The sequence below is a fragment of the Balaenoptera ricei genome, chromosome 1 (genome assembly GCF_028023285.1).
Source record: "Balaenoptera ricei isolate mBalRic1 chromosome 1, mBalRic1.hap2, whole genome shotgun sequence".
Classification (NCBI taxonomy): Eukaryota; Metazoa; Chordata; class Mammalia; order Artiodactyla; family Balaenopteridae; genus Balaenoptera; species Balaenoptera ricei.
This window is the reverse complement of record NC_082639.1, coordinates 115,444,040-115,462,716: the sequence shown is the minus strand read 5'-3', so window position 1 is coordinate 115,462,716 and position 18,677 is coordinate 115,444,040. Positions and strand designations below refer to the sequence as shown.

The 18,677-nt window shown below is 37.8% G+C and overlaps 1 protein-coding gene and 1 pseudogene across 1 annotated transcript in view; one reads left to right on the top strand and one right to left on the bottom strand.

Moving 5' to 3' along the window:
* The window catches only part of LOC132352193 (T-cell surface glycoprotein CD1b-2-like), a 122,360-nt gene that overhangs the window by 46,356 nt on the left and 57,327 nt on the right, over window positions 1-18,677 (bottom strand). The gene's annotated exons all lie outside the window — the stretch shown is intronic.
* Window positions 6,010-6,672, top strand: LOC132347264 (deoxycytidylate deaminase-like; annotated as a pseudogene).

The window sequence follows — 18,677 nt, the reverse complement described above, 5'->3', positions numbered from 1 at the left end:
AGGAAAGTTTATAGCAATAAACGCCTACATTAAGAAATAAATCTCAAATAAACAATCTAACTTTACACCTAATGTAACTAGAAAAAAAAGAAAAAACTAAGTCCAAAGTTAATAGAGGAAGGCAATGGCAAAGATTAGAGCAGAAATAAATATAATAGAGACTAGAAATACAACAGAAGAGATCAATAAAACTTAGAGCTGCTTTTTTTGAAAAAGTAAATAAAATTGACAAATTATTAGATAGACTAAGAAAAAAAGAGAGGAGACTCAAATAAAATGAGAAATGAAAGAGAAGACATTTCAACTGATAAGACAGAAATGCTAAGGATCATAAGAAACTACTATGAACAACAATATGCCAACAAATTAGATAACCTGGAAGAAATAAATAAATTCATAGAAACATCCAACTTACTAAGACTAAATCATAAAAAATAGAAAATCTGAACAGACCAATAACAACTAAGGAGATTGAATCAGTAATCAAGAACCTCCCAACAAAGAAACAGATGGCTTCTCTGGTAAATTCTAACAAAGATTTATAAGAGAATTAACACTAATTTTTCTCCAACTCTTGTCAAAAATTGAAGAGAGAGCCCTTCCAAACTCATTTTACGAGGCCAGCATTACCCTGACACAAAAGACAGACAAGGACACTACAAGAAAAGAAAACTGCAGGCCAATATGTCTTATGAACATAGATACAAAAATCCTCAACAAAAAAGAGCAAACAGGACTTCCCTGGTGGCGCAGTGGTTAAAAATCCGCCTGCCAATGCAAGGGACACAGGTTCGAGCCCTGGTCTGGGAAGATACACATGCTGTGGAGCAACTAAGCCCGTGCGCCACAACTTTTGAGCCTGCACTCTAGATCCCACAAGCCACAACTACTTAGCCTACGTGCTGCAACTACTGAAGCCTGCGAGCCTAGAGCCCGTGTTCCACAACAAGAGAAGCCACCACAGTGAGAAGCCCACATACCACAACGAAGAGTAGCCCCCACTCACCGCAAGCAGAGAAAGCTCGCACGCAGCAACAAAGACCCAATGCAGCCAAAAATAAAATAAATAAATAAATAAATAAATTTATAAAAAAGAAAAAGAGCAAATGAATTCAGTAGTACATGAAAAGAATATTACACCATGATCAAGTGGGATTTACTCCTGGAATGCAAGAATGGTTCAACATACACAAATCAATAAATGTGATACACAACATTAACAACAACATTAACAAAATAAAGATTAAAAACTGGGGACTTCCCTGGTGGCACAGTGGTTAAGAATCTGCTTGCCAATGCAGGGGACACGGGTTTGAGCCCTGGTCTGGGAAGATCCCACATGCCACAGAGCAATTAAACCTGTGTGCCACAACCACTGAGCCTGTGCTCTAGAGCCCATGCTCCACAACAAGAGAAGCCACCGCAATGAGAAGCTCACGCACAGCAATGAACAGTAGCCCCAGTTCTCTGCAACTAGAGAAAGCCCACCACGCGCAGCAATGAAGACTGAACACAGCCAAAAATAAATAAAATTTTAAACAAAAAGATTAAAAACTGTATGATCATCTCAATAGATGCAGAGAATACATTTGACAAAATTCAACATCCTTTCATGATAAGGAAAAAACTCTCAATAAATTAGGTATAGATGGAATATACCTCGCCATAGTAAAGGCTATAATATGACAAGCCCACAGCTAATATCATACTCAATGTTGAAAAGCTAAAAGCTTTTCCTCTATGATTAGGTAAAAGACAAAGATATACACTATTGCTACTTTGATTCAGCATAGTACCAGAAGTTCTGGCCAGAGCAATTAGGCAAGAAAAAAATTAAAGGCATCTAAATTAGAAAGCAAGAAGTAAAACTGTCTCTATTTGCAGATGACATGATCTTATATATAGAAAACCCTAAAAACTCAACCAAAAAACTGTTAGAACTAATAAACAAATTTAGTAAAGTTGAAGGGTACAAAATCAATATACAAAAAACCATTGCATTTCCAAATACTAACAATGAACCTTTGGAAAAAGAAATAATGGCTGGTTTTCAAAAAGGGTCATATGTGCTTTTAAAAAATCACATATCAAAGACTGGATAAAAGTAGCATATTGTATTCTACTGACAGCTATTGGCCTCTTCATATCTCTTTACACAGTTCAGGTAAATGTAGGGTAGCATCTCGAAGAATGGCCAATTTAGCCTTTTTATTTGGACAGTTGCTTCTTGCCTGATCCTCCTTAGTAGTTTAATAGTGGGTGATATAATTTTGATCACTGCCAAACTTCTAATTAAAGGGGCAGCAGTACTATGTGCTTGGAAACTTATGCAGTCACCTGCTGCACATAAAAAGCATTCAGAATCTCAAGTCTCTGAAGCTAAAAGAAAGGAACCCACTCTTTGTTTAATCATAGCAATGAACAGAAACCAGTTAATTTTTTCTTGCTGTTAAATGTAACAACTGGTTCAATCAACCTGTTGGTAAATGCATTATACAACAGTACATTGTGGGCCTTATTTGTACTCAATCTCTGTATGTTTGCCAACTGCTTAATTATATATGTGCTACACTTGCAAGACAAGACTATAAAATCTTGCTGATCAATAGGGATAGGATATACTTTGAGCAATATTATTTTGTACTTTAATTTTCTTTTGGCCATGCTGCGTGTCATGCAGGGTCTTAGTTCCCTGACCAGGGATCAAACTGAGCAATATTATTTTAGTAAGGAAGAATAAATATAAAATGTGAAGAAAATGGGGCTTTTAACAACCCAGTGTTAACTATATTTTATTATGAAATTAAGTTTCATTCCTACTCTAACAGTAGTGATGATTAATATTTTAAATGTATCTCAACACTCTCTTAAACAAACCAATACAGAAGGAACAAAGCCTTGGGACTTGTTAGAATACTTATAAATTTCAGCATTTTAAAGAAACTGTTGTGTTTACAGTTGTGACATTAGAAGATTGGAGTAGTGAGGAGGATTTTTCCCTTCTATCTTATATCACCTATTACCAGTCTGCATTTTTTTTGTTGTATGTATTATTTTTATAGTATTTATATTAAAATATCCCAGTTGTGGAACTGTCCAAAAAACAAAAACAAAACAAAAACAAAAACAAAAAATCTATAAGACGTTGGTGAAAGAAATTGAAGACAAAAATAAATGGGAAGATAGTCCATATTCATAGATTGGAAGAATTAATAATGTTAAAATGTCCATGTTACCCAAAGCAATCTACAGATTCTATGAAATCCCTATCAAAATTTCATTGGAATTTGCACAGAAATACAATGAACAATCCTAAAATTTATATGGAGCCATGGAATATTTTGAGTAGTCAAAGCAATCCTGAAAAAGAAGAACAAAGCTGAAGTCATCACACTTCCTGATTTCAAACTACATTACAAAGATTTATTAATCAAAACAGTATGGTATTGGCATAAAAACCGACACATAGATCAATGGAACAAAATAGAAAGCCCAGTAATTACTCCATGCATATATGGTCAATTAATTTTTGACAAAAGCACCAAGAATATACAGTGGGAAAAGGATAGTCTCTTCAATAAATGGTCCTGGGAAAAGTGGATATCCACTTGCAAAAGAAGGAAGCTGGACCTCTATTTTACACCACACCTGAAAATCAACTCAAAATGGATTAAAGACTTGGACATAAGACCTGGAACTGTAAAACTCCCAGAATAAAATATAGGGGTAAGCTCCTTGACATTGATATTGGCAATGATTTTTTTAATATGGCACCAAAAGCAAAGGCAATAAAAGCAAAAATAAACAAGTGGGACTACATCAAACTAAAAAGCTACTAAACAGCAAATGAAACCATCAACAAAATGAAAATACATCCTATGGATGGGGAGAAAATATTTGCAAACTACATATTTAATAAGGATTTAATACCCAAATATACAAAGAACTCGTACAACTCAATAGCAAAAATAATAATAATAATAATTAAAAAATAGGCAAAGAACCTGAATATACATTTTTCCAAAGAAGACATACAAATGGTCAACAGGTACATTAAAAGTTGCTCAACATGACTAATCATCAGGAAAATGCAAATCAAACCACAATGAGATAACACCTCACACCTGTTTAGATGCCTATTATCAAAAAGGCAAGAGATAACAAATGCTGGTAAGAATGTGAAGGAAAGGGAACCCTTGAACACTATTGGTGGGAATGCAAACTGGTATAGCCACTATGGAAAACGGTATGGAGGTTCCAATGGAAAAAAAATCACTATCTCAAAGAGATATCTTAACACCCATGTTTATTGCAGCATTATTCACAATAGCCAAGGTATGGAAACAACCTAAGTGTCTGTCCACAGATGAATGGACTTTTTTAAATGGGGTATATTGTGGAGAGTTTAGCTAAGTTGATCCATGGTGTTGCTGCCTCAGCATCCATTTTGTTTAGTCAAGGGGCCTGCAGTAACCTTAAACCCATGGAAGCACATGTCCTGATTTGTGGCCCACAGAGTCACAAGTAAATGTTAAGTTCCTGATATGACTTCCCCAGCAGCCCTTGTGATCAGCAGTCCTCCTGGCTTGTTTCCCAGTGCCTTCCTCTCATGTGCTCCTTAGTAAGACCCTGGTGGGGCTTACCAAAACCTCACTCTTTTGGCTCTAATTGGCCAATCCAGCCTTAGCCCGGGAATCCCAAAGCATTCTACCCAAAGACCCTAACAAAGGCATGCACCCCACATTCTGTCTTTCTGTCTTCACTCCGCCTTTATCTCTCCATATGGTTCCTCTAGGCTAGCCATGTACCTCCTCCAGGACCTATGAGTAATAAAATTCTCCATTTCAATTTCTCTCCTGGTCTATTGTTAAACTTCAGCTCACAATCCGACACCCTGTGCTCCACTTAACATAAACAATCTGTTAACGACAAAATCATAACAAAATACAAAACAATATACACTGTTCCATATAATGGAACAATAGTCAGCCTTTAAATAGAAGGAAATCCTCCCATTTGTGACAACATAGGTGAACATGGAGGGCATTATGCTAAATAAGCCAGACAAAAACAAAACAAATACTGAATGGTATCGCTTATATGTGGGATGTTAAAAAAAAAAAAAAGTCAAGTTCATGGAAACAGAGCATAAAATGATGGTTGCCAGTAGCTATGGGATGGGGGAAATGAGAAGTTGGTAAAAGGGTACAAACTTTGCGTTATAAGATAAATAAGTTCTGAGGATCTAAGGCAGAATATAGTTGATAATATTGTACTGTATAATTGAAATTTGCTAAGAGAGTAGAACTTGAGTTCTCACACAAAAAAAGGTAAATAAATATGTGAGGTAATGGATGTGTTAATTAACTCAGTTGTAGGAATCCTTTCACAATGTGTATGTACGTCAAGTCATCACATTTTACACTTTAAATATAATTTTATTTGTCAAGTAAAGCTCAATGAAGCTGAAAAAATTATTCTGGCCTGTATAAAATTCTACATCTAAAAATTGGGGTGTACGTGGGCTTCTCAAGCATATATGAGTCAAATATATAAATGGCTATATTCTAAGCCATAAAGAAAGTCTCAACACATTTCAAAAAACAGGTAGCTATGGACCCTATTCACATTCTCTGACCATAATATCACTAATCTAAAAATTAATAACAAAAAGGTAAATGTTTAAATTTCCATATAACTGGTTTGAAAACATACTTCTAGGGAATTCATTAATCAAAAGAGAAATTACTTAAGACTGAATAACAATAAAAACATTACTCATCAAAATCTGTGAGATGTACAGTTTTACTGTCCAGTTTTTGAATGCAGATTCTATATAGGTCAACTAGATGAATATTTTTATTTTGCTCCTCAAATCTTTTACATCTATGCTGATTTTTCTGGCTACCGTACTTACTAATAATTGTGAGAATTGTATTGAAATCTCCCTTGAAGGTCCATCAATTTTTGAGCAAAGTGGAATTTCAAGAGAAATTTGTGGACGTTAAAATGCTTACATTGGAACAAAGAAACAGTGAAAATCAGTGAGCTAACTGGCTTATTTAAGATATTGCCAATGGCCTGGGCATGCTTTGGCTGTGGCAAAAGGAACTTGCAGGTTTGCAAATCCCGGACAGGAGGATGGGCAAGTACCAGCCATGAGAACCCAGCTTCAGTGAAGTTTCCTGCAAAAAGGGGGTGACTATTTGGAATGGCCTGAGTATTTCCTGGCAGTGGCCTTCTTATCATCAGCACAGAGAAGCAAAGATCCGAATTCCCAAGTCAGAGCCTGAATCCTAAAGGCAGAAAAAAGATCGTAGGGATTGGGTACAATAGCAATGACCTGCTACCTTGGAGAGTAAGCTGGGTACCAAATACCTTTACATGTGCCATAACGAGCTGAATGCCGCACAAACAAAAATTTGGCTGGTGTGAAAGTCTATAGTATGTGTTGCCTTGTTCCCATGTAAATGTGCTAAGCTTGTCATCCAGGCCAGTATAAAAGAAGTTATTCCCATGTCTGATAAATACCATGATAGTGATGAGACAACATCTGTGAGGCTCATATTTAATATGGCTGGGTTCACATCCAGAAAATTCACACCAAAGTACAGGAAGACTTTTACTGACTTTGATTCAATTAACAGCAGACGGAGCCAGAAGATTCTGTGAGCTACATCTCGTTAAATCTCCAGAAGATTGGGATTACCCTCTGCTAAGAAGCTTCTAGTGCCTTTCTTCTTGAAGTTACACATAACTTTTTAACAGTCAGTACAGCAAAAGTAGACATCTGAAGAATATAAAGCCTCATATCTTCCTGTCTCTCCTGTCACATGAAATCTACATCTGTTTAAGCTATTCATTTAGGGTTTAAAATTAAGGAGCCTGTAGACGGTCTGTCACATAGGGATTGAATGAGGGTACCACCCCCTTTTGTATCCTGGTTTGCTGGGATGCTGGTGGTTTTGCAGAAGGGCATCAGCTATCTGTCATTCGCTGCATGTCAGCAGCTGCTCTTCTCTGCTACGTGTGCTGGAAGGACAAATAAATAATTGTTGTGTTCTTAGCGAAGACGAACAGATACACTGATTTGAACATCTGGCCCAAATGAAGCATAACATGAAGTGTCCTTGGGGAAAAAAAATAGGGCCCAAATGACAGTAGCACTGAAGTATTTGCTTTAGAGGGTTTAGGGAAACACACCCACCGACCCAAAAACCTAGATAAAATGGCACATCTGTCCTGATAGATGATGATCATAGCTGAGCCAGGGATACTTCCTCTGCTCCTGTTATCCTGCTACACACAAAATAGTGGCATGCTGTCCCTTTTGGAGGCTTCCAATTTCTGGTTGCTGGTCACATGGAGCACTTACAGTGAGTTAATCTGAATAAGGAGTTATTCTTGGGGGAGACAGCCTGTCTAACCTTGTTGTCCCCAAGACAACGTTCTGCTGTGGTGGCAGCTGAGGTTGTATAAGTGGGAAGGATGGGGCATGCCCACTTCTTCCCCCATGTGGAAACATGTCGCTGATCTTCCATGTGACAACACAGCTCATTTCCAAGTCTGCTCTACAAGAGGAGAGTAAATTAATTCCTATCTAGTAAGTGAAATGTGAGAAATTTAGTCCACCTTGAGGCTCTTTATTCCAGATCTGGTGATGGAAGCTCCTTCACACTCCTGGTGCCACGGCTTCACTGACACAGATCTCAGTTACTAATCACTGTTGAATTGGGGGATGCTTGGCTATGTCCCTTGCCTTTAATCTCATTTAATTTTTAATAAACATGCTCAGTACCTTTGTTGAGAAAATGTTTCTTTGTCTTAAAGATTATTACCTTTTTAAAGTGCTCTTATATGTTTATGTCCATAAAAGAACAAGTATGAGGATCTTCATTGTGGAGTATCAGAGGTAACTTGGGTCCCTCAATAGGAAAACTGATACTATGTTGTAGACACACACCTTATTATGCAGCAATTAGAAACAACAAATTAGATGTACATATAGCAATAGAGAGGAATCTTAAAACAGTGTTTAGGGGAGGAAAGGTAAGAAAGAGTAAGAGATAGAAAGATAGGTAGTAGATAGATAGAGATGATAGATATATCAAACACCATTTGTGAAAACAAAATGCATGCACACAAAACAATTTTTAAGGACATATATAAACAAAAAGTTACCCATGAAACACTTTAAAATAGTTGCCTATGTATGAAAGTGGGAATGGAATTGGATAATGAGAATAAAGATAATAAATAAATAAGTTAAACAAAAAAAAATGTCCTTGCCCAGACCAAAGATGCTAATATGCCATGAGCTGAGGAGTATAACTAATTCATCACTCTGTAACTGAGGTCCAACAGATAAATAAATAAACCCACAATAGAAGAACAGTAAAGAACTTCCCTGGTGGCACAGTGGTTGAGAATCTGCCTGCCAATGCAGGGGACATGGGTTCCAGCCCTGGTCCAGGAAGATCCCACATGCCGCAGAGCAACTAAGCCCGTGAGCCATAACTACTGAGCCCGCGTGCCACAGCTACTGAAGCCCGTGTGCCTAGAGCCTGTGCTCCACAACAAAGAGAAGCCACCGCAATGAGAAGCCTGTGCACTGCAACAAAGAGTAGCCCCCATTCGCCACAACTAGAGAAAGCCCGCGTGCAAACAACAAAGACCCAGAGCAACCAAAAATAAATTAATTAATTAATTTAAATAAATAAATAAATGACAATTTTAAAAATATATTACTATGGGTTATAGCTTTGAACAACATGAACATTTTTCTTATAGAGTCTCCTTTGTGTAGCTGCATGATTAAGTCAGTGATGAATGAGAAAACATAAGTATTTTATGCAATAATGGATTTAATACAAACAATGGGGTGTTACAAAATTGTTGAAAGGTAAAGAGAACAGTCTAGGCTGAGAATTGCAGAAATGACTCCCAGGATGTTTTAACTTGGACCAGGATTGCATTTAATCAGGTATGGTAATGTGACAGACACAGAGACAACTGCCTTTGATAGAAGAGCTTATTACTTACAATTCCCAAGAGAAAGGGGCACACCATGCCATGCAGGGCCACATGGGATAGTACCAAGAGCAGTCAGGAGAGAGAAGGAATAAGGGGAAAGCATGGGCATAAGCCTCTATCGTGATTTCCACAGGGAAGGCAAGGCAGGGCAAAGTAAACAGTGTAAGATTGGGTAATTTGAATAATTTCAGTGGGCTATGAGTTATAAGGGTGGTCTCCAGTTGTTTGGTACCTGGTCCTGGCGTGATTAAGGGTAGGGAAAATATTGGCTTGGTATGTGAGAATTAGTAATGGAGGTGGTTGGGGAATATGGGATTTGGATTGGTTGGTTTGCATATGAAAGACTTGTTCACAGGAGAGTTGTTTGCTATCTCAAGGAATTAGCTATCCCTGGGAGGAGCAGTCCCTCCCTGGCAGGTAAGGTCCTCAAGATGTCAGAGCATCATAAAATATAGAAAATAAAAAAACATGATTAACACACAGGACACTTTACAACTGAGTCACAGTGGTGCTTAGGGGAGGGTGAGTCCTTAATCTATTAAACAAAGCCAAATTCAATACAGTGGCTGTAATCCAGGGAAGCTGGAGTTGGAGAGATTCTTCTACCACTGCTAACCACGACTACCGTCTATGAACACAGAGATCTGGAGAATGGAAACTGGAATACAACCACAACTCTATTTTCCAGTGAAGAAAAATAGAGTAGGAAAAGTTCTTCATTTATTCCTGACTTCTAAAGGTCACATATGTGGAATCCTCTTCCAGACAAGATAGAAAAACAAAAACCACATTTACCTTCTGGCCTGACACAACTAAAAAAAGTGGACGATCTATATGAAACAACAATGTTCGGACATTGACCATCAGGCAGTACAGGACAGTGATGTCTGAGAGAGGGTAAATAAACAAGGTGAGTCAATTCACTGCTTAAAGAGAGATTCTAAGATGCAGCCCAGGGAAAGGGATATATGTAGAGCCTAGCAGTCTCTCTGAGTTGAGGATACAGAGTTAGAAGTTCAGAAAGACAAAGGTGGTTATAGTTCACAGGGCAGAGTTGCAGAGAGGAAAAAGCTGCACAGAGAAGTCCACAGATCTGCAGTTGGCACCCCTCTAGTACTTCAGTGAAGTACTCAAGAGGGTATTACTTAAAGTAGTGGGTCAGAATTAACCCTAAAGTCTGCTCTGATCCTACCTAACAACACTTAAAATCAAGGCTCTAAAGGATCAGAAAGTTTTCCAAGTAACTTAATTTTAACCCAAAACAAAGTTCAAACAAAGTAAACAGAAAAAGTATATCAATGAACAGATCAATAAAATTGGTAAAACTCTAGCCTGACTAGTCAGTAAAAAAAAGAGGGAAGACATAAATTAACAATAACAGAAAGGAAAGAGGTAAAATAAACACAGATCCCACATATGTTAAAAGATTAATAAGGGAATATTATAAGTGACTTTATGCCATAAATTTAACAACTTTGAAGAAAAGAATAAACTCCTTGAAAAACATGGACTACCAAAGTTCACTTAAAATGAAAGAGATCACCTGAATAAGTTTACTTCTATCAAAGAAATTGAATTTGTAGTTAAAAACCTTTCCACAAATGGCACATGGGTGCATCTAACTGGTGAAATCTAATTTACAAACTCCAGCTGCAAAGAAGTTTGAAAAATGTGGTTTTTACCTTTCCAGACTCTGCCATAAAAGAAGGTACCAAAGGAGGATTTAGCAAGCCAATCGGTAGTATCCACCATTCTGCATTTTGGATAAAGTGGTTTTTTCCTAGATTCCAGTAATTTGGAAAAGCAAAGAGAAAATAGTCTATGTACCGCCCCCACCAAATATATATATATTCTCCTCCACTCTGAAAAACTCTTGAGTGAATTGCAATTGATCATTAGATTTTGGAGCAAGGGAGCCAACACACACACACATCAGGGAAGCAGGCAATGGATCAATGGGTCCCAGGAGGCTGAGGAATGGAGCTACCCAAATAGTCCAAAGAGTTAGATACCAGGAGTGAGAAAGTTGGCAAAGGAAGGTCATGTATTAAGATTTCAGTTGTTTGGGGTAATGACCAAGAGTAAAAATTATGCAAAATTTTGGGTAAGTATGTAGAGTTATTATCAGATTTATATGCTATCTGTTGTCTTATTTTATACTAATTCATATTAATTTAAATTATTGTTATCATAGTTCATCATACTGTGTTACAAAAGATGTCATCGATTGTAAGTACACCAATATTTTAGGTAGCACTGGGAAAGGAAAAACACTGCCAAATGAATACAATATTTTTTTTTATCATTTCACGTTTTAACTTTAATTTTTTATATCTTTTAAACTTCTCTACACATAGATATTATTCATTCTTGTGAATAAACAAAAGAAAAATTTAAGATAAATTAAGGATTCTTAAAACCTCCTAAAGTTGTTGTTCCTCCAAGTCAACTTTAATAGACCTAACTCATTTTATTCAATGACTCCCCATTGTTCTATGTTTTGCCCATAACAGAGACTTCTAGTTGCCTCCCCAAATTCATTAGTAACAAAACCTAATATTTAGCTAGGCACATTATCACCAAACTAAATACTACATCTCCCAGCTTCACTTGCACATTGGTTGGTGTGCTTCTGTGACTACTTACCAAGAAGCAGCAGAAGGGTTGTTGGTGTGTCTTACTTCTGAGAATTCTCCTTAAAGGGGGAAGAAAGGAGATGTCCTTCCCTTCCTCCAGCCTGCTACCCAGAATCCATCATGATGAAACATTAGCATTTCTTGTTGAAGCATGACAGTAAGTAACCAAGCAATGAGGTGTAAGAAGCCTGAGTCTCTGTTAACTTAATGGAGCTACCTTTGAGTGCCTATCTCTGGATTTCTTCTATTATGTGAGAGAGAAATAAACTTTTATTTTGTTTCAGCCCCTGTTATTTGAGCTGTTTATGCTTTAAGCAACTACATCTAATCCTAATTAATGCTTGCTTCTATTTTTTGCCACTACAAAATATATACATATACGCCTACATACATATGTAAACATACATACGCTGCAACAATCATTCTTGGACATACATCCTCACATTCTGGTGCTTTTATTTTAATAAAATACAGTCCCAAGAGTAGAATTTCTGAGTTGAGAAGTCTGTGAATTTTTCATGTGAAGAGATTTTTGCCAAATAGCTTCCCACAAGGCTGTTTTTAAAAATCATATATGTATTATTCTCCTTCATTGTTGTCAATTTGTTAGGATAGAATGGATATTTCATTTTTACTTTAATTTGCATTTCCATGACTACTAATGAGGATGATTATCTTTTCTTATGTTTATTAGCCATTTTGGATTTGTTTTATGATTTATCTGTTCAGTCTTTGCCAATTTATTGTTTGAGTATTGAACTTTTTCTCATAAAGTTATGAGACTCTTCTCATTATTAATGTTAGCTAACACTATCTGTACTTTGCAATATAGATATTTCCCCCAATCCACAATTGATTTATGTCATCTATTGCCATACAAAATTTTTATTTTTTTAATATGTGTATATTTTATAGTTTCTGAATTCCTATTTTGGTTAAAAAAAATCTTCAAAACCTCACTCGTTAATACATCTGGGGCTTCCCTGGTGGCACAGTGGTTAAGAATCCACCTGCCAATGCAGGGGACACAGGTTCGAGCCCTGGTCCAGGAAAAGCCCACATGCCACGGAGCAACTAAGCCCGTGCACCACAACTACTGAGTCTGTGCTCTATAACCCACAAGCCACAACTACCGAAGCCCACATGCCACAACTACTGAAGCCCACGCACCTAGAACCCGTGCTCTGCAACAAAAGAAGCCACCACAAGAAGCCCATGCACCGCAGCGAAGAGAGATCCCTGCTCGCCGCAACTAGAGAAAGCCCACACACAGCACTGAAGACCCAACACAGCCAAAAATAAATAAATAAAATAATAAATTTATTAAAATATATAGATGGAATTTATTTATATTTATGCTATGAGATAGAGTTCCAATATTATTTTTTTCTAGATGGATAGCCAGCCCACTCATTAATTATTCTTTTGCAGTGATATAAAATAACATATCATATATTCCCATATATACTGAGATCTATTTCTTACCTATCCTACTCCTCTATTCAACTGTTTGTTGATTTTATCACCATAGTATTTTCCTGATGGTGCCTCTGAGTTTTAATATCCAGAAGGGCAAATCCCATACCCCCACCATATTTTTTTCATATTTTTAGCCATTTTAATAGTACTTAGAATCTCATTTAATTCACACATCATGGGAATTTGATATTTAATTAAGTTAAATCTTCTAAAACAAGAATAGAGTATATCTTTTCATTAACTCAGAACATGTCTTTTGTCATTCAGAGGACTCTACATATAGGGTTTTCTTCATATGGGGGTCTATACCATTCTTGTGAAATTTATTCCTAAGTATTTTATATTTTTGTCACTTTTTTGAATGAACTGTTTATTTCCGTTTCCAGTTCCTAGTACAGAGAAGTATTGCTAATAGACAGAACACCTTTGATTTTCATATATTTACCTTTTCTACATGACAAAATTCCCTTATAAATTCTAGTACTTATTTGATTTTTTTAAATAGGGCTCCTTGGGTTTTCTCAGTATATGTCTTATCATCAGTGAAAAGACGTGAGTTTATTTTTCTTTTCACATGTGTAGGGGGCATAAGGGTCCCTTTGCCTTATCTGCTGGCTTTCAGACCCAACAGAAGGATGCTTTAGCTTAGCTTTTCAAACACTGCAAAGTCAGTAGGCTATCTCAACTGTTCCATCTCTTTATAACTCACCCTGTCTAGTCTTGTGCCACTGATTAAGTTATTTGTGTCAGGTTCCCCTTGATCATGATGGTGAGAAATTAACTCTACTTCCTGCCTCTCCTTTACCATCGTCAGTACTTTGAAAGTCTAAAATACATAACAGAAGATACAGTTTTGCACCTACTAAAAACTGTTCACCATAAGTCACATTCACATTTTTAAGTTGAAATTTCTCAAGGTCAGTATCCTTCTCTCACCAAAAAGATGTCAAGCTGACATTGCTGTGATGGAACTGCTATTGTTGAATTTTAGAATCTGAAGTACAGGCCATATATGCAACTTTCCACTTTCTTCCATTTCTAGTTATTCTGTTTAGAACTAACAGAAATTAATCTCAGATTAATTTTTTACCCTGCTTTTACAATGGGTCTCTTCCATCTGCCAACAACTGTATGTTGACTTATGGACTATAAGTCATTCTGTAGTTGTCTTTCCAACTGAACTCATTATAGTCCACAGTAATATCAGAGGTCAGGATTAAATTCTAAGTCCATCTCAACACTTTAATTTTCCAATATAGTCACAGCAAGTGTATCAAAGTGCATTAGCTCCAGTGCTAGGGGTTATAATTTATGCAGGATGCAGACATGGAATGCAAGACAATTCTGAGCAATCCTTTTCATTTGCAACTTGCATTGTTTTCACCTCTGCAGAAGAGATTTTTGGTAATGTTACCTGGTTCTTTTTCTGTTTTGATTGACTGCCCTTTTTTAATAGCCCTTTACTACTGCTCTACATGTATCAGTAACACCGAGTTGTTTAATTGTTCATCTCTGTGTTCTACTCCTGCCACAGCCCTCAGCCCTCCAACTCCTAAAATAGCTTTTCACAAACAAGGCCTCTAGTTGATTTTCATTTCTACCAAGCGGAACAAGGAAGTTGTAAATGTTTCCCTTAAGTTCTGAAAACAAGCCACTTAAAGACAAAAGGTACAGCACTAAATCTGGCTTGATAAAGGAAATATATTATTACAATTAAATCTACAATTGTCCCCTGTCTTTCCACCTGGAGGCAATTTTCAAATCATAGCATAGCAAGGGAAAACCCAAGAAGAGCATGGAAATCTCAGTAAGTTGAGGAGACAGAGATGGAAGTTCAGTCTCTGTGACCCATTTAAAAAGGTCAAGTGGTCTTGGGACTTCCCTGGCAGTCCAGTGGTTAAGACTCTGTGCTTCCATTTCAGGTGACACAGGGTTTGATCCCTGGCCTGAGAACTAAGATCCTACATGCTGCGTGGTGTGGCCAAAAAAAAAGAAATAAAAAGGACAAGTAGTATAACACCTGAGATGGAGTCCCAAGTTCAAGAAACTCAGTGACACACACACACACACACACACACACACATACACGCACATGCTGGGGCACACTGAAATCAAATGTTCTAAACAAGAGAGAGAAAGAAAAAAAATTTAAAGCAACTGGGGGAAAGCATACTTTACATATGTGGGGGAAAATAAGAATAAACACAGACTTGGGTCAATAACAATGCAAAGCAGGAGGCAGTGGAACAACACCTTTATGGTGCTTGAAAAATCTTCAAATCAGAATTCTATATCCTGCAAATATCTTTCCAAAATGAAAAAAAAAAAAAAGCCTATTTCAGAAAATAAAAGCTGAGTGAATTTGTTGCCAATAGATCTGAACTATAAGAAATATGAAAGGAATTTCTTCTGGTTGAAGAAAAAAGACAATAGATGAAACCTTGGATCTGTAGAAAAGAATGAAGAGTACTAGAAATGGTAAATACATCAGTAAATATTCAAGAATATTTCTTCTTTTTTTGAAATATTTTAACGATAACTTTAAAGCAAAAACAATGAATTGTGGAGTTAAATTCATATATAAAATTCATATATAAAAGTAAACTTCCTGACAACAATACACAAAGGACAGGAGGGGGGAAATGGAAATACATTCTGCATGGTTCTCACAATATATGTAAAGTAATATAATATTATTTAAAGGTAGCCAGTGATATATTAAAAAATATATATTGTAAATCCTAGAGCAATGCCTTTAAAAAGGTTTAAAAAGAGGCATACCAGTAAGCCACTATTGGAGAAAAAATAGAATCCTAAAAAGGAAAACGTACAGATGGGACAAATAGAAAACTAATGGCAAGAAAGTAGACTTAACCCATGTCAAAAATTGCATTAAAGTTAAATTTAATCATTACATTTAAGTGGTCAAAACACTCTAGTTAAAAGGCAGAAATTGTCATAATGGATAAAAAAGCAAAACCCAACTATTTTCTATCTACAGAAAACACACTTTAACAATAAAGACACATATAGGTTAAAAATAGAAGATGGAAGAAGATACACTAAGTAAACCTTAATAATAAGAAAGCACGAGTAGCTATTTTAATGTCAGACAAAGTAGAATTCAGGACAAGGAATATCAGAAATAAAAGAGGGGGGACTTCCCTGGTTAAGACTTCACCTTTGGGCTTCCCTGGTGGTGCAGTGGTTAAGAATCTGTTGGCCAATGCAGGGGGCACAGGTTCAAGCCCTGGTCCGGGAAGATCCCACATGCTGCGGAGCAACTAAGCCTGTGCGCCACAACTACAGAGCCTGCGCTCTAGAGCCCGCGTGCCAAGAAGTCGGCGTGCCTAGAGCCCATGCTCAGCAACAAGAGAAGCCACCGCAATGAGAAGCCCACGCACCGCAACGAAGAGTAGCCCCTGCTCACCGCAACTAGAGAAAGCCCGCGTGCAGCAACAAAGACCCACCACAGCCAAAAATAGATAAATAAAATAAATAAATTAAAAAAAAAAAAAAGACTTCACCTTCCAATGCAGGGGGTGTGGGTTCCCTCCTTGGTCAGGGAGCTAAGATCCCTCATGCATGCCGCAACTAAGACCCGGTGAGCCTAAATAAATAAATAAATTATATATATATATATGATTACAAGGGAACTTTTTTTTTCTTTTTTTTGGGCTGTGTTGGGTCTTCGTTTCTGTGCGAGGGCTTTCTCTAGTTGCAGTGAGCGGGAGCCACTCTTCATCACGGTGCGCAGGCCTCTCACTATCGCGGCCTCTCTTGTTGCGGAGCACAGGCTCCAGATACGCAGGCTCAGCAGTTTTGGCTCACGGGCCTAGTTGCTCTGCGGCATGTGGGATTTTCCCAGACCAGGGCTCGAACCCGTGTCCCCTGTATTAGCAGGCAGATTCCCAACCACTGCACCACCAGGGAAGCCCCTAAATAAAGAAAGAAAAGATCCTGCATGCCGCAATCAAGATCCCGCATGCGGCAAAGAAGATCCCACATGCCACAACTAAAGACCTGGTGCAGGGACTTCCCTGGTGGCGCAGTGGTTAAGAATCCGCCTGCCAATGCAGGGGACATGGGTTCGATCCATGGTCCGGGAAGATCCCACACACAGCGGAGCAACTAAGCCCTTGAGCCACAAAGCCTGGGTGCCTATAGCCCGTGCTCCACAACAAGAGAAGCCACTGCAATGAGAAGCCCACGCACAGCAACGAAGAGTAGCCCCTGCTCACCACAACTAGAGAAAGCCCGTGCACAGCAATGAAGACCCAATGCAGCCAAAAATAAATAAATTTAAATGTGGCATGTTTAAGAAGAAAAAAGAGTACATAACTGGAGAGATTATATTTGCAGAACAGAAAGTAAATATTATAAAAAAAAAAAACTGGCACAGCCAAATAAATAAAAATTAAAAAAAAAAAAAAGGTAATGTATACACTCATGTATAAACCAGGGAGGAAAGATGAGGAACTCATTATTGGATAATCCTGATTTTCACAAGAAAACAGGAAAGATGGTTCTGCAGGGTGAAAAGCAGGGACAAACATGTGGAAACACCCCCATAGAGATGGTTCAATAAAATCAGTAAAAGAATACAAGTTTTGCGAAGACCCAGCCGGAGTAAGTAAAAGAAGTTGAAGAGAATAAAGCCTTTCCCATCACCATAGCTCAGAGAAGGAACTCAGCTGAAAATAAGGGATGATAATGAACACAGAAGACAAAGAAAGATCAGAGGGACAAGAGAATCTGGGGAGTGGGCCATGGGAGTGGGAAGATTTATGTGACCTGAGAATAGAGGCCTGTCCCAGGAGGAAGATCAGAAGAGCCAGGGTTGAGCCACTGCGCAGCACAAATAGAAAACAATAAATCAACAGAAAATTTGTCTGAGCCAGTCCCAGTTTACACCTGTCCTGGCCTAACAGTTAACCATACCCCTCTCAACTACACCCTGGACAAAGGCCCCTGTGAATGAGAAGAGCAGATGCACTAAAAGTGGAGCAGGTAATGACTCCTGAGGATGGTTTTGGCAAAGAAGAACATGAAATCTAAGTTCTTGGAGGAAGAGCTAAACCACAAAGCAAAGTGGGTCAATTCCATGTCATAGACTTATGAGCAAAAGCAAATTCAAGAAATAGCTTTGGAAAGTTCAGATTTCCTATGTATGGTCAAGAGTAGGCACATGTATCCACCTGAGTCCAATCAGGAAATAGAAACCACACAGTGAGCTAAACCGAGGAAGTTTAATAGAATTATTAAACTATAATGGGAAAATAACTATAAGACATAAGAAAACTCTCCATGGAACTCTAGGGCCGAAGGAGAATATTTAAGGCAGAATAAAGTTGGAAGGGTAACCCCTCCCCAAGCCTGGAGCACAGACTTCCTTGGAGAAGGTGTCATTTAGCCCTTTGGGAAGCAGAGAAGTTTGCTGGTTTGTCCAGGGCAGAGCTGGTCTTCAGTCACTGGACAAGCTGGAAGCAACCCTCCAGACCTCAGGTGGGGGCTTGCAAAGAGAGTGAG